This window comes from Schistocerca cancellata, chromosome 4, assembly GCF_023864275.1.
Source record: "Schistocerca cancellata isolate TAMUIC-IGC-003103 chromosome 4, iqSchCanc2.1, whole genome shotgun sequence".
Taxonomy (NCBI): Eukaryota; Metazoa; Arthropoda; class Insecta; order Orthoptera; family Acrididae; genus Schistocerca; species Schistocerca cancellata.
In genome coordinates this window covers 796870733-796898240 of record NC_064629.1, presented here as the reverse complement: position 1 = coordinate 796898240, position 27508 = coordinate 796870733, and the positions used below count along the sequence as shown (strand labels likewise).

Below are 27508 nucleotides of genomic sequence, written 5' to 3'. Positions count from 1 at the left end.
CTTGACACATCACAGTGATACACTGTCATCTTGATCTTCTTTAATGGTCAAGAAAAAGACTCTAGCATCCAGTCTGTTGGATTTTGGCCCTCACTCAACATGACGGACAAAATTCACACCATGTCACTCAAAATTCTCACACTTCCCATCAGTCTGTTAAAGGTGACGTGAGTGGAAAAATGATAACCTGTACCATATTCAGACTTATCAGTAGTTATAGTGACAGGAATATAACTCAGCTTGTCTTCGATGAGCAGCACCCATAACTGAGCGGCGTAGGCCATTTTAAGCTGAAAAGAGCCACTTTTCATTTTTGAAATCGCTGCCACTTCCCCAAACATGCTCTCAAGGTGGTCAACAAAGAACAGTGGCTTTGTAGTCAAAAAGGAATCCCCATCTCTCCTGGAATAAACCAAGTAATGGGGGTGGGGAGGTGGGAGAGGAGTATTTCTCACCTTGTCTCTGAGCCCTATATTCATCTCATGGCATAGCCAGGGAAAGGAACATTTTCCTCCAAGTTGTAACATGTCTTTGTTTCACAAGAGACTGCTGGGGCTGTGCAGCCACCATTGGGAGAAAGTTTAATTTGCTTCATATGCATGTCTTCCACCGTGGTATTACCCACACCAAATGGGGGCTCTCCCCACAGATGCCACTCTGCAACAGTTACTTGGCCAATAAACCATTGTCTGGTATCCCCAACCCCTTCCCATGATGAGTACATACACCTTGGCCTGCATGCAGAGTTTCCAGCTCAGGCACTAATGGGCAGGGGGCAGGGGCCACCACTCTGCAGGTACGTGATGACCCCCGACCTCCCCCCCCCCCTCTCCCCACACAAACAAATTCACATGCACATGCACATGCACACACAGAATGGCTGCCGTGATGAGTTTTGGATGTAGCACAACTGCAAGAAAGAAAGGCACAAAGGTGGAATATACACAGCACCATGAGATCTCTCCTGTACAATCACAAATCTTTAAAATTTAGAAAGGAAGTAGCAACTAAACTGCAAAAAGGGGGCCATATAACTAAATTAAAGTTGCAGAATGCCAGAATGGAAGAAAACTAATGTCGAAAACACAAACCAGATCCAAGCACAATTGTCACCAAGAAGACCATCCAATGGAAAGGCAGAGAGAAATAAAGAATAGTACAAAGGCAGACTTGCAGCACGGAAAGGGAAGTAGCACTCCTAGGATTGGGGTCCCTTAGTGGACAGACAAACTCACAAAAGAAACGTGAGCCCTCTAGGAGTGGGTTGGGTGGTTGGTTGGTTGGTTGGTCAAATTGGAATAAGAGGACCAAACAGTGAGGTCATCAGTCCCAGCGGATTAGGGAAGGAAGTCATCAATGCCCTTTCAAAGGAACCATCCCAACATTTGCCAAAGCAATTTATGGAAATCATGGAAAACCTAAATCAGGATGGCCAGACATGTGTTTGAACTGTTGTCCTCCTGAATGCGAGTCCAGTGTGCTAACAACGGTGCCACATTACTCGGTGGAGTTGGGGTAAAACTCAGTGATGCCACAGAAGCTATTGCTCTCGAATAACACCACCAAGGAGGTCGCTGAGCTTAATGTCCCCATCCAACAGTTGGATCACCATCAACAATGTCACATCCCCTCACTTCATGGACACTGTGGTCAGATTTGAAATATAATCTAGGACTTTGGCACGAAGACTGGTGATAGAGAACTTAATGCCACCATCTCTCTTCCCCTTGGCATCTAAATACTGGCAGTAAAAATTTCACCCACTACAAGGGTACAAACCAGTTCACCTCAGTGTTGAGTGCCACGGCAGAGGCTAGCGACCTCAGCTATGGCGGCAGGTTTGATTAAGATGAAGTTGCAATTTTATTGGGAAGTGTACCATGCTGTGTGGGCAATTTCATTTCAAATCAAACAGTACATGTAAATTCATGATCATGAATTTCTCTGGAAAAAAAACGTACATTAGATCTCTATATCATAGGCCTATGTGTCACGAAATAAAAATTTTCATTTCAGCTTGGCTTTTGTAAATGGTACAATCCTTTGAAAAATGTAAATTTTGGGTATGTGTGTTATGTAAATATTTATTACTTAAAATTTTTAAAAATGGCACTTTTATGAATTGTTTACTCACTAACCCCCATCATAAGACTTATGAAAAGTGTACAATATATTGTTTGTCTAATGTCTTAGTAGTTACTGCTATCAAAGTTGAAAATATTTTTCTGTTTAAAGTGTTAGAAATTTTTCAATATTCTGCATATTTTGCATCATTGAATTTCTAAAATAAAATATGCATGTCGGCAACACTGTTTCCAACTCTCTTCTGTTTATAACAGCTCTCTTCTGTCAATAACGTGAATCATTCTACATTGAGTTTTGTGTCTGGTTTAAACTTCTTGTTAGATATAGTATCATTGAGTAAATACAGTAGTCAGGGGTGTGAGGACTATAAAAAAAAGGACACAAAATGTGGTTTTTAAGAAATGTAAAAAACACTTTCAGAGATATTGCAGAAACATCTTGGTCCTCGAGTAACTGATACCTTCACATCCATTGCGCAGGAACTGCTATACTCGCAAAAACACAGAATTTAGTTACAACTCACCTGGACAATCACCATCACTGAAATGTGAAACTGCAGAAAACCGTGCAGATATCTGTATTCCTGGGTGTGAAGCTGTCGATGAGTTGAATGTTAGCATTTCTGTTGTAGACCCTAACATACCCACCTTAAACGCCCAGACAAGATAAGAAACACAAGAAGAAAACAGTATGTACAAAGAAAAATGGAAGAACTGGAAACAAGTTTTACATAAGAAACATCTTCAAAACTTTGTGAAGTGTGTAATGTAGACGTCCTTGATACAGAACCTGAAGATAGTGTGACATGCGACCCAATGTGATGTGTGGTTTCAAAATCTATACACTGCTATCTTGGTAGCCATCTATACTGACACTGATAAAAGATAGTTACTCCAAGCAGCAGATACAGAAATACATACCCACTTCCTTGTGTTATATAATTTCAAAAGTTCATAAAATAAAGAATGACAAAGGTATTTGGACATGCCCAGATTCCTACTGTGGGTAGCCATTGCAAGATGATATGCTTAATGTTGCTCTGGAATATTACCTAAATGGTGACAAAGATCACAGCATGCAAAGCCCTAATCAGGCTGACGTGATTTCTGTTAGTGAAAATGGCAAAAAAGTTAAAAAGGTAAAAATATATATGATAAGATCAGTAAGATAAGCATATTTCATAATGAAAAAGGAGAAGACAAATTTAAAAATCGGTCTCTAAAATTCTACTCCTTATGACCAAAATAGGTAAAATGCCAGCCAGTGAAGGAAGTATGCACATATATTTACTGCACTAATTTGAAATTTATTTGTTTCCCCATAAGTAGGGTTACAGGGAAGAATGCTTTTGTGTATGTGTCAAGAGCCGCAAGATAAATCTTGTTTGGAGGAGTGTGCGGTGTGTCCTGGTGCTGAAGATTGGTTGGTTGGTTTGGGGTATAAAGAGACCAAACTACAGGGTCATCAGTCCATTTTTCGTGACGCAAGCAAGGTTCAAGAAACAAAAAAAACACCCAACACCACACCTAAAAAGAAAACAAATGGAACAAACAAAAAAAGGGGGAAAACATACACTACAACGAAAAGTAGGATAAAGTATTAAAACCATAGAGCACATGGTCTGGGCTGGCTGATCATAATAATAAAAGAGGATAAGCCAGCCACTCTGCAACACATTAAAATGTCCACCCCAAAAAGACAAGTCAAGATGAACACGTGTAGGGTAAAGACGACCACCAAGACAAACAAATGCAAAGAAAGTGCAACAGAGTTAAAATGGAGGGAGGGTGGTGACCTCAGACAGAAGGCCAAATGCTCACCCTTAGATGGTGTAGTAAAAACCTCCCCCACGAATAAAACGTAAAACTAAATCTACTGTTGAGGCACTGTCACCCAGCACCAAAGGTAGGGTGCTGGGAAGGTTAAAAGTCTGCCACAGAGCGGCTAAAAGTGGGCAGTTCAGCAAGATGTGGACGTCAGTCATATGTGACCCACAGTGACACTGAGGTGGGTCCTCGCAACGGAGGAGGTAGCCACGTGTTAGCCTTGTATGGCCAATGCAGAGCCAGCAGAGAGCCACAGAGTCCCTGCGAGAAGCCTGCATGGAGCTCTTCCACACATTCGTAGTCTCCTTAAAGGCACGCAGTTTGTTGTCCGTACTGAGATTATGACATTCTGTCTCAAAACTGAAAAACCTTGTGGCATAATAATGATCGCAGGTCAGTAACAGGGCTGCTGATCTCCAGAAGTGGTTTCTTTGTAGCCTGTTTGGCTAGCCTGTCAGCAAGTTCACTTCCTGGGATTCCGACATGGCCTGGAATCCACACACAAACACCACAGAATGTCTGGATTACTACAGGGCATAGACGGACTCTTGGATGTTTGCTACCAAAGGATGGCAGGGATAGCATTGGTCGATAGCTTGTAGGCTGCTCAAGGAGTCAGTGCAGAGAAGAAATGACTCACCAGGGCATGAGCAGATGAACTCAAGAGCACAAGAAATGGCCGCCAGCTATGCAGTGAAAACACTGCCGCCATCTGGCAAGGAGTGCTGTTCAGTATGTCCTCCATGAACATCCGCAAAGCCAACGTGACCATCAGCCATCGAGCCGTCAGTGTAAACCACTTCATGGTCCTGGTACATGTCAAGAATCAAATGGAAGTGGCAGCAGAGAGCTGCGGAGTTGTTGTTGTTGTTGTTTTGGGGAAGGAGACCAGACAGCGAGGTCATCGGTCTCATCGGATGAGGGAAGGACGGGGAAGGAAGTCGGCCGTGCCCTTTGAAAGGAACCATCCCGGCATTTGCCTGGAGTGATTTAGGGAAATCACGGAAAACCTAAATCAGGATGGCCGGACGCAGGATTGAACCGTCGTCCTCCCGAATGCGAGTCCAGTGTCTAACCACTGCGCCACCTCGCTCGGTTCAGCTGCGGAGTTAACTGAGTCCTTAGGACCATGTGAAAGGTCCAGGTGAAGCTTCAGCCTAGGTGTACACCATGGAGGTGTATGTGAATGGACATCGAGTATAGGTGGTAAAGGGAAGGACTTCATTTCAGGCAGAAGAGATTGGACACGGACCACAATCTTAAGCCGTGACCTGGGCCTCCGATGCAGGAGATGAACAGCTGTGGATGGGAAAAGGAGACGGTAATATGGACGCTCAGGAGAACTATGAATGTGTGCATTGTAACTGGCGAGCAGTTGTGCATGCCTAACCTTCAATGGAGGGACTCCAGCCTCCACCAGGATGCTGGTCCTGAAAGCTCCTGTTGCCAGTCGAACGCCACAGTGGTGTCACTGGGTCGAGTAAACACAACATTGAGGGCGCCACCAAATCATAAACCAGACTCCCATGATCAAGGTGGGATTGAACAAGAGCTCTGTAGAGCTGCAACAGTGTAGAGTGATCTGCACACCAGTTGGCATTGCCCAGGCAGCAGAGGGCATTGAGGTACTGCCAGCACTTCTGCTTCAGCTGACGAAGATGAGGAAGCCACGTCAATCGGGTGTCGAAAACCAGTCATAAGAATCGAGTGAGTGTATCATCATTAAGGTAAAATTCTGGTTCCGGATGAATGGTACGGCACCAACAGAAGTGCATGACACATGACTTTGCACCTGAAAACTGGAAGCCGTGGGCTACAGCCTGTGACTGCACTTTGTGGATGGCTCCCTGTAGGTGCCGCTCGGCAACACCAGTACTGGAGGAGCAATATGAAATGCAGAAGTCGTCTGCATACATAGAAGGTGAGACCAACGGCCCGACAGCTGCTGCTAGACTGTTAATGGCCACTAAAAATAGAGATACACTCAATACAGAGCCCTGTGGGATCCCATTCTGCTGGATATGGGAAGGGGGGGGGGGGAACTAGGGGAGGCACCAACAGTGACACGGAAAGCATGGAGCAATAAGAAATTTTGGATAAAAATCGGGAGCAGGCCCCGGAGACCCCACTCATATATTGTGGCCAGGATATGATGTTGCCAGGTCGTGTCATAAGATTTTCGTAAACCAAAAAAGATGGCAACCAGGTGTTGGCATCTGGAAAAGGCTATTCGGATGGCAGACTCGAAGGAAACTATATTATCAACAGTAGAGTGACCCTGGCAGAAACCACCATGATGTGGAACCAGTAGGCCACGTGACTCCAATACCCAACCCAACCACCGACTTTCCATACGTTCTAACAGCTTACAAAGAACATTGGTGAGGCTGATGGGCCGATAGCTATCCATGTCAAACGGATTTGAGCATTGGAATGATGATGCTCTCTCGCCATAGCGATGGAAAGACACCATCACACCAAATCTGGTTGAAGATGATGACGAGATGTCACTTGTAGTCAGATGAGAGATATTTGATCATCTGATTGGGGATCCGATCTGGCCCAGGATCTGTCAGGCCAATGTGCAAGGACACTGAGGAGCTCCCACTCTGTAAATGGAGCATTATAGGGTTCACTGTGACATTCAGTGAAAGAGAGGGCTTTCCTTTCCATCTGCCATTTGAGAGTGCGAAATGCTGGGGGATAATTCTCTGACGCGAAGGCTCGAGCACAGTGCTCAGCAAAGTTCTCGGCAATTGCGTTTGTGTCAGCAGATAACACGCCATTGATGTTAATGCTAGTCACACCTGTCAGGGTCTGGTACCCACAAATACGTCTGATCTTTGACCAGACTTGGGAAGGTGATGTATTGTACCCAATGGTCGAGACATACCTCTCCCAACACGCCTGTTTCTGTCTTTTTATAAGCTGGCGAATAGGGACACAGAGCCATTTAAAAGCTATTATGTGTTCTAGGGAAGGGTGCCACTTATGTCACTGTAGAGCTTGCCGACACTCTTTAATAGCGTCAGCTGTTTCCGGGGGCCACCAAGGTACTGACTTTTGCTGAAGACACCCTAAAGACCAAGGGATCGTGTTTTCCGCCACAGAAACAATCGTTCTAGTGACTTGCTCAACTACCATGTGGGGGAGATTCAAAGGTGACAGCACAGGTGAAAGCTTCCCAGTCTGCCTTGTTTAAAGCCCATCTTGGTAGACATCTGTGGGAATGGTGCTGGGGGAGCAACAGGAAGATGGGAAAGTGGTCACTAACACACAAGTCATTGTGGGCTCTCCAGTGGACAGATGGGAGAAGTCCTGAGCTGCAGAGGGATAAATCAATGGCCGAATAAGTGCCATGAGCCACGCTGAAATGTGTGTGGGCCCCAGTATTTAAGAGGCGGAGGTTGAGTTGCGACAGGAAAGTATCGACAACTCTACCTCGGCCAGTAAGCAGTGCCACCCCACAAGGGGTTATGGGCATTAAAATCTCCCAAAAGTAGGAAAGGTTAGGAAATTGATGAATCAGTGCAGCCAATGCATTCAGAGGTACTGCACCATCTGGAGGAAGATATACGTTGCAGACAGTTACTTCGAGACTCATCCTGACAGCCACAGCTTCAAGAGGGTTTTGACGGGGCACAGATGCACTGCATACTGAGTTCAGGACACAGACACAAACTCCACCTGACACTCTATTATAGTCGCTACGATTCTTGTAATATCCCATACAGCCACGAAGGCCAGGGGTCCACATTGCAGGGAACCAGGTTTCCTGTAGGGCAATGTGGAAAGCATGTGTCAAGCTTAACAGTTGCCGTAGCTCAGCCAGGTGGTGGGAAAAAAACAGCCGCAATTCCACTGGAAGATGACATTATCGTAAGCCTGGGAAGGCATGAAGCATGCAAGGAGGCAGGTTACGCCTCAGGGTCACCCTCTGCCACCGATTGAGTATTTGTATCCATTCCCATTGTGGATGAGGCATCAGTGAGATTCAGGTCCTCAGGGGATGCTGAGATCTCCACCTCATCCGCAGGTGCAGAATTGGTAGGGAGTGATGGTGTTGGGGCTACCGGAGTGTTCTTTTTCTTAGCAGACTTCTTTGTTTGCTTGCCCTCTCACTTCTCTTTAGGGGCTTGCTGAGAGGACTTCTCTGATGTAGCTTCGGGTACGGAGGAAGACTGTGAAGCTCTTCGTCCAGCAGCTTTTGGCTCCTTTAGCCACTGACGAGTATCCACTGTGGCAATTGTGGAAACCTTGGGAGAGAGGGTCCCAAGGGAACCCTTCCGCACAAGAGGAGCCAGAGGAGGCTGTTGCTTCTCTGGCTGGGGGGAGGGGACCGATGTCCCCTGCATTTGGGGGGGCTTTGCTCCTGAAGTAGGTACTTTGGGAGCAACGGAAGCAGATTTTCCCTCTACCACCAATGGGGCAGATGTATTCTAGAGGCCTGGAGGGCCCAGTGTTCATGTCACAGAGTATGGTATGACTGGTACTTGTGATGGCGATGGTAATGTAACTGCAGCGTATGTGGACGTCAACCGAACAGGGTGTAATTGTTCACATTTACATTTAGTCTCTTGGTAAGTCAACTGGTCCAGTGTCTTGTACTTGATGATTTTCCACTCCTTTTCGAGTACTGTGCAGTCTGACGAGCAGGGGCAGTGCTGCTCTACGCAGTTGGTACAAGTGGGAGGAGGTGCACATGGAGTACTGGATGCAGTGGACGTCTGCAGTCTCGACATATGGCATTGAAAGTGCAGCGGGAAGACGTGCCCGAATTTCCATCACTTAAAGCACCGCATAGGAGGAGGGCCGTATGGTTTAACGTTACATCGGTAGATCATCACCTTGACCTTTTCAGGCAATTAATCACACTAAAAGCCCAAGATGAAGGCACCGGTAGCAACCCTGTTGTCTTTGGGTCCCCTGTAAACACACTGGATGAAATGAGCACCCCGCCATTCTAGATTGGCGCAGAGCTCATCGTCAGACTGCAAGAGGAGATCACGATGGAAAATAATCCCCTAGACCATGTGGAGGCTTTTATGGGGAGTGACAGAAACAGGAATATCACACAGTCGGTCACAAGCGAGTAACGCCCAGGATTGGGCTGGGGATGTGGTCTGAATCAAGATGCACCGCTTTTCATCTTAGACAGTGCTGTCACTTCCCCAAACTTCTCCTCAAGACGTTATAACAAAAAATTGAGGCTTCATAGCTAGAAAGGAGTCCACATCCATTCTACTACAGACCAAATACCTAGGCGAATATGGCTCTCTTCTTTCTGCAGCCGTACATTCCTCCCATGATGTAGCGAGGGATGGAAACGATTTACGGTCATATCTGTCAGCACTGTACTCGATCTTGCCCTTCTTAGAGACTGCTGGTGCCATACGGTCACCAGCAAGAGATGACTTAGTCCGCTTCATTGCGGGTCATCCACCCTGATGCCACCCACTCTGATCAGGGGCTCTCCCTACAGGTGCCACCCAGCCATAGCAAAGGCCACCTAGCATGATGGCTGTTGCCAGGAGTCCTGATGCCCTTGGCATACATGGGGAGTTTACAGCTCAGGCATCAGCAGTGCGATCCCTGTGTTGTCAGGGGGCTACCACCAAATGGGTACATGACGGCCCCACCACAATGGACTGGCTACCGTGCTGGATATTGGGCGCAGAGAAATGCAATACTGTCATGGGAGCGAAAGAGGACAGGAGACAACGGAAGATGACATACCCCGGAAAGTGTCCTCACCCAAATAGTTGAATTGCAGTTGGAGATGGAAAGCCATGACAATAGGTTCAGGAGATCGAATCTAAGGGCACTATGAATGACTCATGCACCACATAAGGCGTCCTTCCCCATATGGCCCACACTTCTGTATAATTTGGAAAGTGGCAGATCAAACTATAAAATGGGACCTGAACTTATAGGGTCGAAAAGTGAGAGACCCCTTTTAGTTACCTCTTACAACAGGCAGGGACATCTCAAGCCTATTCTAGCCCCCGGACCCACAGGGGGAGGTGCTGAAGAGATGACCACTGAAACATTACACCTTCAGGATAGTGACAATGACATAATGTATGCACTGTGAGAGGGTGAAAAGTCGGTGAAGAAGACTGTGGAGCTAGGGAAGTTTCTTACAGAGGTTATGAATTGAGTCATGAAAGGAGTAGCACATCATATATGCAGAATTCAGAGATAGGCCATAGCAGAAGCAAAATCAGCCACATCCCAGAATATGACATTATTTCTTCATTTCTTCTCTGTTGAGAGCGAGTCTTTTGCTTTGCAGAATGAAATTAGAAGTTACCACTGGCAGCCATCACAGGTGTCAATATTCACCTGTGCTGCGAACTTGCTTGGAACATCACACTGTTTTGATATTGATGATCTCATTCCTAACAGTGTACATGCATGCTATGCTGTCAGTTCCATTACATGATGACATAGCATCTAGAGACTATACATTTCCTAAACATATGTATGTGACTGATGGTGCAGTAGCTCATTTTAAAAACTGCTTTCAGCTTTATGAGTCTGGAAAACACTGTACAGGAATAAAGACAAAATGGATATTTTCAGCAACAGACCATAGAGTATGTGCATCCAATGGGGTAGGAGGTCTCCGTAAACATCTTGCATCAAGAGTTAATCTCCTGAATGAAGTTGTTGATGCTATAAGAGATTGTATTGAATTTGTACAGACCACATCAAAATTACTACAAAACATGAAACTTGCTTCTAAATGAAAGTACATTACAGGAATTCCATTTAAAAAAAGAGAGAGGATTGGTCTGCTATGAAGCCAGTGGCAGGAATTTAGTCAAGTCACTACTGAGTAACATCTTGGAGGGGCACATACATAGCAAGAACAGTTCTCCACGAACTGCAGCCTGTTACTGTCTGTGAAATTTAGAGACCTCAGCATACTTCATAAGACTTTGTTGTGAACAACTTCATCTCTTGTGTGTATGACAATCAGTGGTGGGTGGGACAAATAATTAGTGTCTCCAATAAGCTGCAAGATGTAACCATCTCCTTTATGACACCTCCGGCAAATTCCTTCATATGGTCATCATCAACAGATCAGTACGCAGTTCCCATTTCCAAAGTGCTGCTCTTGTTAGACCATCCTTGTCCATGTGCAAAAAAAAGAGAATTCTTTTGAAAAGTGCAGTGTTGATCATTATAGTGTACGCAATTTCAATTCATGGGATGTAATAAAGAAGTAAAATTGTGACAGAAGACAATAACAGTTTTTGAATAATACCAGAAACAGAAAAATGTATACACAAAGCTGTTTTCTATATCTAATTTTTTTGTAAACCCTCGTCACCAGTTTTGTAAACTGTCATCCCTACTGCTGTGGAGGCTGAGTTGCCACTGTTGTTACGGTAGGCCAAGCTTCTGGATTCGGGAAATGGCTTCTGGTGCAGTACACTGCTAAGACAATTTCTCCCTGCCACTATTACACAGCTATGCCCCAGGGTCAGCCCTGCAAATGTAATTTACAACAGCCATCTGTTCACTTCGAAGAGTCCACTAAATGACATTCCCTGTCTAGGTCAGCCCTGGACAATGATCTATATCCAAGTGGGTGAGAGCCGCTCGTCTATCTTCCAAGCAGGCTTCTGTCCATTGTCATCCAGTCATCGATGGGTTGTACTCAGTCAGTAATTGGCCAAGGCGAAGTCGATACCTTCATCCTCAGCACTGCCTGTGGCGCTGGTGGAACTCACGCAAAAAGCGAGTGTCTATGGCGCTTGCATCTTTGTGCCTGTTGTGCTTTCTCCCTAGCTGTGTCTTGTTCGGACAACACAGCAACCTTTTTTTTTTTTTCCCCCTCTCACTTATAAAGCTGTAAAGTAATTATTTTAACTAGGCTATACCAATTTCACATTACATTTACTCAACATCAGCAATCATTTAAATTTTTAAGTGTCAAGGTTTTTTACCTTGAGAGTAGCTAAGTCTAACATAAAAGTTTCATAAATTTTGCACTGTGAAATACTGTCCATTTTGATTGTGCCGCCCACAAGTACAATGACCAACAAACATACCAGGCAATTTTTAGAATATTCAGATAGGGGTTTTAGAGAAAATAATTTACAAAGAATCAAAAAATTTCAGGTTCTCTCATCTTTATATAGAAATATTTTGATGGATTAAGAATTTCAGGCACTAATGTCATAGCTGATAATTTTATCATTTCCCAAGACAGTTAACATTCTATGACTACTCATATTTTCAAAAGATAATTTTGAATTTTGCTAAAAGTTGCAAGTTTTCATAGCTTATTTTTCCCATCAAAGATGAGAAAAGGCTCAGAAGTGTGCATGTGTTAACCATGTCTAATAGTATTGTGAAAAAGGTTTTTATTAAAAATAATTTCATGCCTGTATCACTTCTTGTTTATTACAGTTTTTTTTATTTTCCATTTGTTAACACATTTAGTGACATTTATAATGTTTAAAAAATCATCAAAAAATTAAAATATTCTAGTTTTTGGGAGCTGTCTTGACATTTCAACATACTTTTATTTAGAAAACTGAAATAATGATGTGACACATTCACTGTTGACCTGTATGCTTTGAGATGAAATTGCCTGTGTGACCTTTCTTGCAAGGGGTGCACTACTGTTCAATTTAGAAGAACAGATGATCAACCTGAATACTGGGAACTATTGACAAACAAGTGGGTTGGACTGGGTTGTTTGGGGGAAGAGACCAAACAGCGAGGTCATCGGTCTCATGGGATTGTAGTATTTATAACAGTAGCATTTCTATAATTTGGTGCAACACTTTAATGAATACATTCCACATTAAAACTGATGCTTTCAATGAACTACATTAGCTTCACTAAGATTACAACCTTACATTTTTGTTTAATGACTAGACGGCTCCAGAAAACATTAGTCATCTATTCTGCATGGTCTCCTTCCACATTTTATGACTTCTGTATCCTACATGGACACACTTTTTTTTCAGAAGTGCAATATATTTACAACTGTAACATTTCTGTCATCGCAGCAGTCAGAACCCCACTGTAGCCTTTCTCACTTGGAAACTTCATATCAAGATATTTGTGGCTCATACCTTCAGTGTCTTTTGAACACAGACATTAACTAATTTATTCAATGAATAATGGTCCCTACTAGACTGTTAAAACTGCTAGAGCAAATGTGTTGAACGTTAAAAACACTGACACACAGAATTAATTACATGTAAACCCACAGCTCATTTCCATTGCTGCCACCTTTCCACAAGACAACTGTAGTTGGTGAGATGTAGTTATGAGTGTGTGATCATTTATTTGCATACTTGAAGAATATCCAGTCTGAATGCAGGCAAATTGCTCTAGGATATTGCTAGGATTTCTAGTGCTTAAAGAAATTTTGTGGTAGCACTGAACTGCACGAGTTTGGTTGTTGGCAGTAATCAAAAAATAGAAAGTACAGGTTTCTTTTTCCATGTTCGAAAACTGAACCTCAGCTGCAGTGAAGGCGAAATGCTACATGACACCATCTAGTAGAAATTATGTTAAACACATCCAGACTTTTTGGTATCATTAAGAATGACTGGGAAGCTTAAGAAATATCATGGACTCCAAATTCCAGTAATTAGTAATTTACATGCAGCAGCACATTATTTGAGTTTCATGCCAAAAAAAGTTGCAGTGTACGTAAAGGCACCCCAAATGGTGGGGCAGAGTAGTAGCAGTTCAGTAAGGTCATTGTTGCTCTATGTCAGCAACACATCAAGGTTGCGCAGGCCAATTATGCCACATCACCTGATTATTTTGAGGCAATGAATACAGTTATGAATACAAAATGATTTGAAATGGCATTTAAGACTGGACTTTAAGCAATAAGCCACCATCCCTTTCTTTATCCAAGATGCACATTTGAGATGTGCTACCTGTAACTGCAACAATATCACAAAAAAATAGCAGCATAGGTGATATACTTGAACCAGACCGAGGGCTGATCAACTTAGATAAATGGAGATTAGAAGCCTTGCCCAGCAAACCAGGTTCCCAATGAAAACATCTGCTTTTTGAGGCCAGCTTGATAACTTCTGGTGTAACACTTTAAGCCAATTAAGAATTTCACTATCCATTCTAGGGGCTTTACTGGGTTATTAGTAAGAACAGTAATGTAATATCTACACATACAGCTGCAATTTTTCAACAGTTTTGGAACAGGGCCTTTTATTGGGAAGTAGTACAAATTCTTCATAAAAGTTTCAGTGTCACTGGAAGTGTCTGATTCTACTCATCTGCTTTGACCAGTGACGTAATGGTGTGGTATGTGATGTCACTACAGTGAGGTGGTTTTGAGTTGCTTGTGTTTGTAGATGTCACGTTGTTGTATTTGACGTTGACCTCTGGTGGTGAATGTTGACGTGCTGAGTTTAACATGTAGTATTTGATTCATTTGAGTCTTGGTTATCACCATGGTAACATGGTTCTGAATCTGGGTAGTCAGTGCGGTAACGTGGGTTGTGGAAGTGTTTGCTTTGTTTTCAGTGGGTTATTTAGGGTGTTTTTCTTTTTTTTTTTTGTTTACATATTTGGCATTTTTTAATGTCTGATTAGTTTCGTGGTTGTTGTATGGAGTGAAATCTAATATGTGTGTGTGTGTGTTTTTTTTTTCCTTTTAGGGATGGATATAGCAGACAAGTTTATGAGCATTTCTTTACGTGCTGCTATGGGTAATGATATGTTGTCCATAATAAAGTTTCTGCAGGTTTTTGGGCTAATAGCTGAATATTTTCGACGTTACGCTTGTGAGCACAACATGAAGTTGACAGAAATTCTGGCATCTTGGACCAAGACTTGTATATGTGGTGTTGTCGGCATAACAATATCTGATGTTTGATAAGGCATGGTACCTGGTTCGAGAAATCTAGGTCGGCCATAAGGGAGGTTGTCTTGCTTATGTACTATTTTTGTTATCGTTGTTGTTGTTGTGGTCTTCAGTCCTGAGACTGGTTTGATGCAGCTCTCCATGCTACTCTATCCTGTGCAAGCTTCATCATCTCCCAGTACCTACTGCAACCTACATCCTTCTGAATCTGCTTAGTGTATTCATCTCTTGGTCTCCCCCTACGATTTTTACCCTCCACGCTGCCCTCCAATACTAAATTGGTGATCCCTTGATGCCTCAGAACATGTCCTACCAACCGATCCCTTCTTCTGGTCAAGTTGTGCCACAAACTTCTCTTCTCCCCAATCCTATTCAATACTTCCTCATTAGTTACGTGATCTACCCATCTAATCTTCAGCATTCTTCTGTAGCACCACATTTCAAAAGCTTCTATTCTCTTCTTGTCCAAACTATTTACCGTCCATGTTTCACTTCCATACATGGCTACACTCCATACAAATACTTTCAGAAATGACTTCCTGACACTTAAATCTATACTCGATGTTAACAAATTTCTCTTCTTCAGAAACGCTTTCCTTGCCATTGCCAGTCTACATTTAATATCCTCTCTACTTCGACCACCATCAGTTATTTTGCTCCCCAAATAGCAAAACTCCTTTACTACTTTAAGTGTCTCATTTTCTAATCTAATTCCCTCAGCATCACGCGACTTAATTCGACTACATTCCATTATCCTCGTTTTGCTTTTGTTGATGTTTTTTGTTATCAGTCCTCTAAATTTTTGTGTGAGACTGTTTTAAAATGGTTTTCTTTTTGTCATGAGGTTTGTTCGGAGCACATGAAGTATAAGGAGAAGTTGGGTGGGTTGGGGATGGTTGCTGAAATTGATGAGACACTGTTTGGTAAGAGGAAGTACGAGAGGAGCAGTTCTCGGGTTGGTTTGTGACTCTGGAGGTCTGTTATTTCAGGGTGGGGGAGGGGGGTATGCTAATTGTGTTTTTAGGGTTTTGCAGGGTCATAGTAAGAGGGAACTAGTGCAGCAGATTGAGGAATATATTGAGGAGGGTAGTACTGTAACGCCATGCATTTTCGTAGTATAGTGGTTTGGGAAAGAAGGATTATGAACACTTTATAGTTAACCATAGCATTCAGTTTAAAGATTATGACACTGGGCCTTGTACTAATATCATAGAGGGGTTTCGTGGGAGGGGTAAGACACTCTCTTCCAACCTGAAATCTCATTTAGATAAGTATCGCTGGTGGAGGAGTGTACCTGAGAATTTTTGAATTTTCGTGTTTTTTGAAGACTGTGGGGAGGTGTGTGTGTGTGTGTGTGTGTGTGTGTGTGTGTGTGTGTGTGTGTGTGTGTGTGTGTTTGTTTTTTTGGAGGGCAAAGGGGTAATTGTTCGTACAGTTAATGAGGTAGTTTATGGGCTGGGCCGGGGACAGGAGTGTGTTTAGAGATTATGTTGGAGAGGACTAGTTTGGTTGCCTCTCCCACATTTTTTGGGGGGGAGGGGGGGGCAAGTGATATAGGGTGGATTGGGGTTGGTTTATGGGTGAGAGGTTGTACATATTTTAGATTTTTCCGGTGTGTGTGTGTCCAACCTAGGTGATACTGTCCGAGGCTTTTGTTGGTTTTATGGTATTTTGATTGTGTTTTAAGTGATCTAGTGAATATGGGGTATTTGGGTTTAGAGTTGGTAGGGTTTTAGTTTCGGTGGTGTTTTGTAAGTTATGTGGGTGTGGTTTTTTTTTTTTTTATGGTTTGCTAGCAGGTGTAGACAGCTGCGTTTGATATGTATAGGTAAAGAGAACAGTCCAATTCCACTGTTGGAAATCATAGGGTGTCGAGAGCTATGCTTGGGCTATGTAGGTACAGGGAAATATTCGATCCACTTTTCGGATTTGTAGGTTGCTTCTCTCTCTCTCTCTCTCTCTCTCTCTCTCAAATTGAGAGCTGCATTTGAGGTATATAGGTCAAGGGAAATGTTCGATTCCACTCGTATGAGTTAGAAGTGTTATATTATTTTGATTAAAGATGGCTTTTTGGTATCGTGGGCTTCATTTTAGGTATATTAGTCAAGTGAAGTGTACGATACCTGTTGGTTTTGTGGCTGGAGCGGTATGTTGTAAGCTGAATTTTTCTTTTTTTTTATATATTATTTATTTTGGGATGGTGCAGTGTTTTGTATTGTTATATATTTAGCTTTTCTCTTCCCTAAACCCCCTATTTCCTGCATTTGTCCCATCAGTTTCATTTTATTTTTGGAGTGAGACATACTTGTGTCATTTTTATTTTTGTTCGCATTTGTTGGCATGTGTATGCAGCCACATAATCGTCACCATTTTGTATGCACTGGAGATTCTGCCAAATTGATGATGTCATGGGTCAAAGCAGACAGGTGAAATCTGACACTTCCATAATGCCAAATTTTACACTATTACAAAAATCTTCAAAGTCTTTTTTTTTTACGTGAAACATTCAGATGATATGCAAATCTGTGTCAATATTGGCTTGTAGCATATATGAAAACAATATAAATTCTCGTTCCCATATGGAGAAGGGGCAGTTGTACACTTTGTAGTCACTGGGGCTGGCGTCCAACCTAACATGACTGCAGTGACAAAGTAAGTTGAAACTCGGGAGGAGTCATGGTCAAATTACTGTCCAACCATCAATAGTCCAGTATTTGTGGTTTCCTTAATTAATGTCAGGGTAATAGTAGAATGGCATTCAGCCACACACTACCACTAACATTGCCACATCCAATAATTAACATGCCCACCCCGTAATGATACAGGATGAAGGCCAGGCCAAAGACATCAGGGGTATATTACGAGAACTTCTCCATAAGGTCAAGGTAAAGCCTTTCCTCTTTGTCCAATCCAAGAACCTCTGCTTGTGCTAATGGCCATGAGAGTATACCATTCACATGTCACACTCTCCTCCTTCCTCTTCTTCTTTTTGTCATCATCATCATCAGAATTTTTGTACCTAAGGTGTTTGACTGTACAAATCACAACAGTATTTTGGAAAACTATAAGTTTATGGCTTCCAAGGTATAATGAGTAAGTATGTGTGTGCATACTGAGCAACACTTTTAACTGGAAACCACACACACAGCATCTCAAACACTTTTGTCCAGTAACATTTGGTATATGTGTAATTGTTTAATTTGGTGATGAAAACATCAGAAAATTATCCTTTGCATATTTCCATTCATTAATACCATATGGAATAATTTTCTGGAGCAATTTCACACAGACACAAAGTATTCATTGCACAGAAACAAATTGTAAAGATAACATCCAGTGTTCATTCTTGAGCTTCATGTAGGAAACTGTTAAAAAAAATCAGGCATGCTAACAAAAGTCTGACAATACCCATTTACCCTCTGATGAAGTTGGTTGTGAAAAATTAGGCACAATTTGAAAATGATAACAGTGTTCATAAATATAATACTAGGTTCAAAAATAGCTTCCACTATACAACTTCTGTTAAAAAAAAAGTACCCAAACTTCCCCCCCCCCCCCCCCCCAAACGCCTGATAGATTTGAGTCTGGGGCACTTTCATGAGCCATCCTTGAACCTTCATGGGCATGCGTGGATTTTTCTCCTCCAGTCCTGTCAGCTGGGTGAGGGAAATAATGGAACGACTGGAGCAGTGCTAGTGCATCAAATTTTGCCAGAAACTGGGTGACAGCCAGGTGGAAACCATTAGGTTCAGACAGCTTTTGGTCAGGATGCTGAAGGCATCACACTGATTTAGGAGGGGTTTATGTCAGCACATCGGTGCAGAGAAAGCTACACCCCGATTTGCCATCGACATGCTGAAATAAATAGATTATTGCCAAAGCGAACACTGTGGTGCTGCTGGACTGTTGTATGACCATGAGAAAAATTGTGGAAGAGGTGGGCATCAGCACTCTTTGGCACATTCCATTGAGACCAAAGATCTGGCCATGAAAAGAGTGTCAGCAAAATTTGTGCCAAAGCTGCTGACAGCAGAGCAAAAGCAACTTCATGTTGAAGTCTCACAGGACACGCTGGACTCCACAAACAGTGGCCCTGACTTAATGAACCTCATAATCACTTATGACGAGTCCTGTGTAACCTGGAAATCCAACCCCAGTCATCACAGTAGAAGCATTCTCCATCACGAACGCCAAAGGCGGCCCGCCAAGTGCTTCCTTTGACTCGAGTATGCACCACAGTGTCAAACAATCACCAAAGAGAACTACAGGGATATCCTCTGTTGTCTACGTGATGCTGTGTGGCACAAGGGATCAGACTTGCAGTCCACAGTAAATTGATGTCTCCATTATGACAACGCTCCAGCTCATTCCTCACACATGATTTAGACTTTTTTTTTGCGATAAACCAGATTTTTGCGCTTCAACAAGTCCCTGGGGACTTCAGCCTGTTCCCCAAACTCAATAGACCATTGAAAGGACATTATGGCAGCAATGACAGCCTAGCTAAACAATAATGGAAGCACTGCTGGAAGAAGTGTGGGGAGTCCCAAGTGAACTACTTTTGGGGTGGGTGGTGTGTCCAATGCTCCAGGTAAACCATGTCTTTTTTCCCCTAGCCAAAGGTCGGATTCTTTTCTAACAGATCCATTACACGACTCAATCTTACTCTTGAACAGAAAGGAACAAAGTATGCAGGCATATTTGACCACTTCCTTTGTGAATTAAAGGTGCTGGCAGATAATGAACATTTTAAAACCAAGGTGAAATAATTTCTAGTTGACAACTCACTCCACTCCACAGATGAATTTCTGTGTAGATAGCATCTATGTGGTTGGGTTATATTTATCAAATATTGCTGTAGACTGAGATTTAAAAGTCCCAGTTCTGTAAGAGCTCATGTTATGTTTTCAGAGAACATTTTTCTTATTTGGGAACCTACTGATACATTACACATGATTGCAACTTGTCGCACGATACGAGAAACAGGCAAAAACATATACAACACTCTCTTGAACAGAACTGAAGGCTCTGGGATAGAAATCTCAGCAACATGTTCAAACAGGCTGCTAGTATGAGCCACAGCATTTTGGAGTTTCAACACAACTGATTGCCACCTGTACAATCTAATTCACAAATGTGAGATTCAGTTCCAGAGTTTCGGTTGTTCTGGAAAATAGGTGTAGTACCAAATGTAATTGTGCAACCTCTGGGAAAATTTGACTCCAGTGCTGAAGATAGTTATTTAACCACTACTCAGCACACAGCTATTGTTTAACATAGCAGGACTCTCAGTAATGTAGTTTTTAGAATACATGTTAATACTACAAAAAAACCATTCACTTCAGCAACAATAACACTGTTGTTATAGAAATAAAGGACTAGATTGGACATTCCATTATCACAAACTTATTGTTCCAGTATTTGGACAAGATAGAAATATACATTTTATGTACATTAAATATAAATGAAAAATAGCTGCATCTGCTGTAGGAAGACCTAACCACATTGTAATAATATATGTCCATGCAAAATTATTGCTTTAGCTTAGCAAAGAAACAGAGGACAAGGGATTAGATATGGAAAGTTTAATACAGGAAATAGAATTAGAATTCATTAACTCTTTTATATTGTTCTAAATTTCGCAATGCAGTTAGCTCATTTTCAAATACGAACATAGACCTAGGTAATCAAATGCACGAAGCAGAATAGTGTAATGCGAAGTGGGAGAAGTCTTACCATAAGAGTTCATTTGTTCTGAGATATAGTTCAAAACGGTCTAGACAAAATATCGACAACAGGAGTACATATTCAATTTAAACAGGGCAAAATGAGATGTTCTCAAGAAAGTGACCAATAGCCAACACAAGATCAATGGAAGTTTGGCATTGAGTCACGAGATGGCACACAAAAATAACAAAACCCAGAATGTGAACAGTGGAACAAAGCTCCTGTAATGGATTTATCTGTCATGACAAAAAAAGAACACACCACGGTGAGGACACAGTACATTTCAGTACAGTTACTTTCAGATGACACAGCAGAAATGAGACAGAATAAAAGAAAAAGCAGAGAGATCCAATACTGATAAAAAAAATAGTCTGTTAAAATACGTGAAAAAATCCATAAATATTAAGAGATTAAGGCATGCCATGTCCAACAAAATCATGTAATGTCTATCTACTTCAAAATGGTATGTCAACCATATGGAAGACAGCAGAGATCACCATGCTAAGGCTCAATAAGTAGCAAAATCATACCATCCAATTTGCCAGTTAAATGTAATGAGTAATAGTTTAAGAAACAATTTGTGTGTGCCTCTCAGAAACGCAAGATTGTTACAGTCAGAAAACAATACCAGTGCACGTTCAGAAAGAGGAAATCAATTAAGGATGCTATAAACTGTACCATTTGCATCATTATTGGAAAATTATGTCAAGATAATTTTGGTATCTGTTCATGAAAGTATTTGATATCCTGCATTGGCCTACAATATTCTCATTACTAATGGACATCACATATCCAATAGTCCTCTATAACTGTGTAAGAGTCAAATTGACGTTCTATGGAAAATAATTTTCTCAAAGATTTAAATAAGTCTTTTTGAAAAGGACGGTAGCTTACTATTTAATCAAATGGTTCAAATGGCTCTGAGCACTATGTGACTTGACTTCTGAGGTCATCACCCCCCCTAGAACTTAGAACTACTGAAACCTAACTAACCTAAGGACATCACACACATCCATGCCTGAGGCACGATTCGAACCTACGACCGTAGCACTCACATGGTTCCAGACTGTAGCGCCTAGAACCACTCGGCCACACCGGCCGGCTACTATTTAATGTTTCAGGAACAACAAGCTAATTAGAAATGGAGCTTAGATCAAAGAAGGGGGTGGAAAGAAATTGGCTGTGTACCATTAAAAGGAAACACTGCCAATAGTGGCATTACACAATATAAAGCAACCACAAAAAATAAATCCGAATGGTCTTCCAGACAAGACTGGGCTTTGATCTATGGTCCTCCAAAATTTGAGTCCAACGTCTTAACCCCTCTCCCACCTTGTCCAGTTCAATCTTTTGGAATACTCTCCTTGTGACAGTTCTGGGAAAGCTAGGAGCATTAAGAAATGCTCAATAGCTGCGTGAGAAAGCTGCTACAAAAGGAAAGAAAGTTTCATCGCAGATTTAAATAAAATCTAAGTGTTGTTTACAGCAAAAAAACTAAAAGATATCAAAACGTGCATAAGGAGAGCACTGCAAGATGGTTTCAATGAATTAAAAAGCAAACTTTTGCAAACTGACCCCACGAAAAAATTGTAAGTAGCTTTGGTTTCACGGAAGGTCGGCAAACTGAGCTATACAGTCACCAATTGCTTATAACAGACCCGAAACGGAGGATGGCAGACTGAAGTGCAAAATACTAAATTCAGTAATCCACAATTGTTTCACGGCAAAACATCCTAAGATAGTTTGTCCTTTCAATAACTGCACAGACACCCAATCTTCAGATACTGAGGTAAGTGATCATGTAACAGAAAATCAACTAAACTTGTTAAACAGAGGAAAAGCATCTCATCCTGATGGTACCTTTACAATTCTGTACTGATTTTGCCAGTGAACTTACATCCCTTCTGGCAGCAGATCGTCCTTGGAGCAACAAAGACTGCAAAACTATTTGAAAATATGGAGGAGAAATTTCATTTTCTGGAAATGCACATAATTATGGGTAGTATGACTATTCCCTCTACCCTTTCAAATCCTGTACTTACATTTATGTACTTGATGAAAACCCCCTTTTTTCCCCACTGGCTCAATGTTGTGAAATTTTTAATATGTTTGAAGGTGGTGTTATTAAATACGGCTTAATAGTGTCTCTGAACAGATTATATTGTATTCTTCAGCACCGAACCTTAGTCAATGACAGGAAAGGTCTTTTCATCTCTAGCAGCTTAAATTTGAAACCTACATTGTACATAAAGATTAGTTTCATCTGAAGCATTACTAGGTACAGATTTTATAGTATGAACTAATTAATTTGTATTTTTAACTGGGCAACTTGCCGCACTTTTGTTTTTATTTCAATAATACGAAATACGATACGATATTGGAAAAAAAAATTGTAGTGACAAGAAATTTGAAAAACGGTGTTGTATGCAGTACAAATCCAAAGATCAAAACCACAAATGAGAATATTTTATGCAAAAAAGGTATGATGAGAGGGACAAACGTTACTGAACGAAATAGAAGCTGGAGATTTGAACAGCTGTTACAAAAGATCGAATCAAAGAATTCTGGCATATATAGTTTGTAAACATTTCGAAAGAATGAGACTACAAGATAACGCAGATAACAAAACACCGGTAACTGTCATTTTTACGACGTTACGCTGCACAGTGCTGTAAGAATTCCACGTAGCACCTGTCACTAACTCAACGTTCACAGCTTCGAGTACACACAATCCAATCAGTCTTATTCGTTGTTACTACTTGGTTAAAACTAGTGAACGCAGCATACTTCACAGCAAGCGCACAAAATTCTTCATAAGAATGACGCACGCACTTAGGGTTCATTCATTATTAGAATTCTCGATCAACATGTTCTACGAACCTCATTCCTTGCTACCTTCATTCACAAAATGACACCAAAACACCGTTAGAGGGACCTTTTATACATATTCTCAGCTTGTTACGTACAAATACTTGAGACACCGGTGCGTTGTATCAGAATCAGTAAAAAGTTAATTACATGTTTTGCACATCTGTTCAAATATTTACCTGCACTACAAATCGCTCAAAAACAGCCAACTTACATTACATATGGGTGTATTCTTTCGGCTAAAAACAACCTGAAATAATTAATATTTCGGTACATATACATAAGAAACAATCAACCAATCTGACAACTGTTCAATTCTTGCCGCTAAAATGTCAAAGCAAACAAGCGAGAAAGAGATACAAGTTCAAAAATTAAAAAAAAGCTCCTAGCAATTTAGTTTTTAATTGTGGTTCTTTGCTCGTTGGGTGGTCCCACAGCCTCCGTGTCACCCTGATTACAAGAGTCTCCCAAATCCGGATTTCGTTAACCGATTTCCAAATACCGCTTCTTGGTGGTCGTGTAAATACTTCAAAATCGATTCTGGATATCCGCCTCTGGTTTCGGTTTTCGAATTCGGCAATCGATTTTCGTTCTTATGTCATGTGTATGCAATCGGTTTTGAAATGTGCACTGGCTGTCAGATTTCGTCTTGTTTTTTAAGAATTTTCGGCTAACAAGGACGGAGTGGCTTTTTGCGCAGTGAAGGATAAGTAAAACTATTAGACAGAAGCGGTTGTGCTGACTGTATCATAAACTTTATCAGCTGTTTTTAAGGCGGCTTATTTAACTGGGCTGTCAAATCCGCTTCAGACATCAAAATGTAAACACGACAGAGGAATACAGTTTCCGAAATTCGGTTTTCGTTGTTCGGAAGATGTGTCGCATGTAAACGGAACTTCCGTCGTCTAGTTTTTTAATAAAATGTATATTGTGTATAATATAATGTATAAATAAGCAAAACATGTTAGGGTTGCCATCTCATATCCCCACACATCTATTTTTAATTAAAATTTGTTTTTTTCGATATTTACTTTTTTGCAGTTTCTTGAACAAAAAAAAAGCCAAATATCAAGAGCATAAGATGTATATAAAACGGCGAAGTAAGGGTGTCTAACTTTTTCCAGGCCATAATGAAAGGCTGTCAGATGCAGACAGGTGAACGTATAGTAGTTAATTACTCTCATCGGGTTTCCTTGTACAATCAGATATATAAAATCTGGATATTTTTATTGTGAACACGATGGTATAGGATTCCTTAGCAAAAGTGAACCCATCGTAGGGTTGTCACAATTTTAAGTTTCAATAGCATTGACGTATATATGCAACAAGCGACAAATGAAAATTTGTACTACGGCCAGGATTTGAACTAGAGTCTCCTGCTCACTAGGCAGATGTACTAACCACTAAGCTTTGCACAACTACGGGGACTACCCTAGCACCCCTCTCTCCTCCATCCAAATTCCCTTTCATGCTTCACCCCACTCGGTATTTCTCCTAAATTTGAACAACATTGCAGAGGTTCTCCAACTATTGGAGTAACACCTCAGCACTGAAGGAACTGGGGAATCGTACCTGAAACCTAGGCATAGGTTCTTTAATCAGACAAAACTATATGGTTCCACAGACCTTTACGAGACTCCAACGTACATGACATAAAACTTTTATCCACTCTGGATTTGGACATTTATGTATGCAGACTGAAGTGATGAATAAAAACTAGAATTGAAACTTCATGATGTGTTTTTTATTAATCCTTATGGCATACCCAGCTGTAAAAGAAAAGCAGTTAAAATGGAGTAACTGAAAATGCAAATACGGAGGATAGGGGAAAGGAGTTTTTGTCAGTACAAGCCATAGGGAGTACCAGTCTGTAAAATAAAAATGGTGGAAAGAGAACAACAATTGACGAAGATGTGGTAAATTAGTAAATTCCTTCAGGGAGAGCTGTATACTCATTCGTGCATCATACGTGTGGCAAGCAAAAGGGCCCCAACCATGTGACATTTACTTCCACACTAACACAATTCTGACGCCACATATTTTCTTAGATTGTCCTTTACCTCTAACTTACACCTCTATGTTTGTACACTTGACTATTTGATTTATGCACTTTGATCTCTGGATACGCACATACTTGATAGAAGATGGCACTTTGATTATATAAATGTACTTCGTTTTTCTGAGCACACATATACTGCTCTTACAATATTTGTGCTAGGAATAATTCTGCCACATCATGATGAGGTGATTTTGCATACACTATATTATTCACATATACACTGAGGGCGGCAGTATCATGTACACAAGGTACAAAAGGTGGAGCTGTCATTTGTGGTGATTCATGTGAAAAAGTTTGACTTAATAATGGTTGTATGATGAGAATCAATAGACATTTAGTGTGGAATGGTAGTTGGAGGGAACATTCCATTTTAGAAATTGTTTGGGAATTCAGTATTCTGCAATCCAGTGTCAGGAGTGTGCTGAAAATACCAAATTTCAGGCACTACTACTCACTGCAGACAACACAGTGGCCAGCAGCCTTCACTTAATGACCAAGAGCAGTGACATTTGCGTAGTCATCAGTGTTGGCAGACAAGCAACACTGCATGAAATAAGTGGAGAAATCAATGTGGGATGTATGTATCCGTTGGAACGGTGTGGCGAAATTTGGCATTAATGCTTATGAGCAGAAGATTTATTTAGTCATGTTGAGCACAATGATACACTGATCATTATAGATACTGTTTATTACACTTCATTATAGTACTCTGATTATGTGGAGAATGAAATGATGCTGTTTTTGTTTATTCAGATCACTACTTCATTCAGCTCTTATACTGTCATGGATGGTGAGAACTAAAAATACTTTACATTTTGTTTTAGAGGTTATCAATTATGGCTTATAGTATTAAAACACAGGAGAGATATTGATAATGAAGTTGTGAATTATTCTGATACAGTTTGAGACAGATACTGTTATGTGGAAGAGAAATTAAAATTTAATCCGACTTCCTAATGGACTACAATAGACCACTGCTCACATTAACATTTGGCCTACTCTAATCGGCATCAGACTACACATTGTTTCACATTTCATTTATTTGGACAATTAGAGTGAAGGAAATGCTTCTGTTTAGCGAGTTGCAATATCTACCTTAAACATAGATGACTCATTGTAGTTATTTTATGTTCATTGCTCATTTACTCATAAGAAAATGGGAGAATGAAGCTGATACAGACACTTTAACACTATTCATATGATTACATATTCTGTACTTACTAGTAACTTCGATGAATTGATACATTTATTACCAGAAGCACGTATATACACATCTGCTTTTATGAACTATGTTATTTATGTATGATATTGGGAAGAAGAGGTATTGATTATGCTGTGGTGATAATTTTTTACATTAGGAGAAGGACACTACCATGATACACAACCAGATGTATAACACAGCTGTACTGACACATACTTTGGTGCAAAGTTGGCCACTCATGTAATTGCACTACTCTGTACTTACCATTGCACTTTGGTGGTGAGGAACACGAGGTAGGAAAAGCAGTCTGTACTATTTCGTTACCTATGCTATTTGAATTGTGTTTTGAGAAATGGAGAGAAGGATAGGCTTACTTTTGGTTTTATACTTTAAGCATTAACTTTTATTGATTATGTAACCACGCAGCAACATTACCAAGATTCAGATGTAGTTCACATCACCACAATGTTACCAAAAGATTTAAATGTAAGAGGTATTAGTTTTGAAATGAATATTTTTGTTGCTTGAAACACGTAGTATGCATCAACACTGCTACGCCAATACACAGGAGCTTTACTTGAGCTAGGTACAAGAGATTTTCTGAATTGAGAATTATTATTTGTATCTGCATTACCACACCTGGTATGAACACTACTGATTTACATTACCTCCTTGTATATAAAATCAGTATTAGATCTTTTTGTGAATATACAAATTGAGAGAACCACTGTTTGTTTCAAGTTTACTTACACATACTGGAATCATTCAAGTTGAAACACACCCTACTTAAGAGTATGATATTTTGATTGGAATGATCTGTCATAGAAAAAAAGAAAACTTATACAGATATGTTCTGTATGGAAAGAAAATAT

At 41.0% G+C, this 27508-nt stretch overlaps 1 protein-coding gene across 2 annotated transcripts in view; it reads right to left on the bottom strand.

Moving 5' to 3' along the window:
• Positions 1–23717, bottom strand: part of LOC126184697 (coiled-coil domain-containing protein 175-like) — a 142509-nt gene extending 118792 nt beyond the window's left edge. The window contains exon 1 of one of the 2 annotated variants that reach the window (XM_049927210.1): positions 23591–23717. The gene's annotated coding sequence lies outside the window, so the exon portion shown is untranslated. Of the gene's footprint in view, positions 1–23555 lie in introns of both variants that reach the window. The other variant, XM_049927209.1, reaches the window with a different exon arrangement.
• Positions 23718–27508: the final 3791 nt, after the last annotated feature.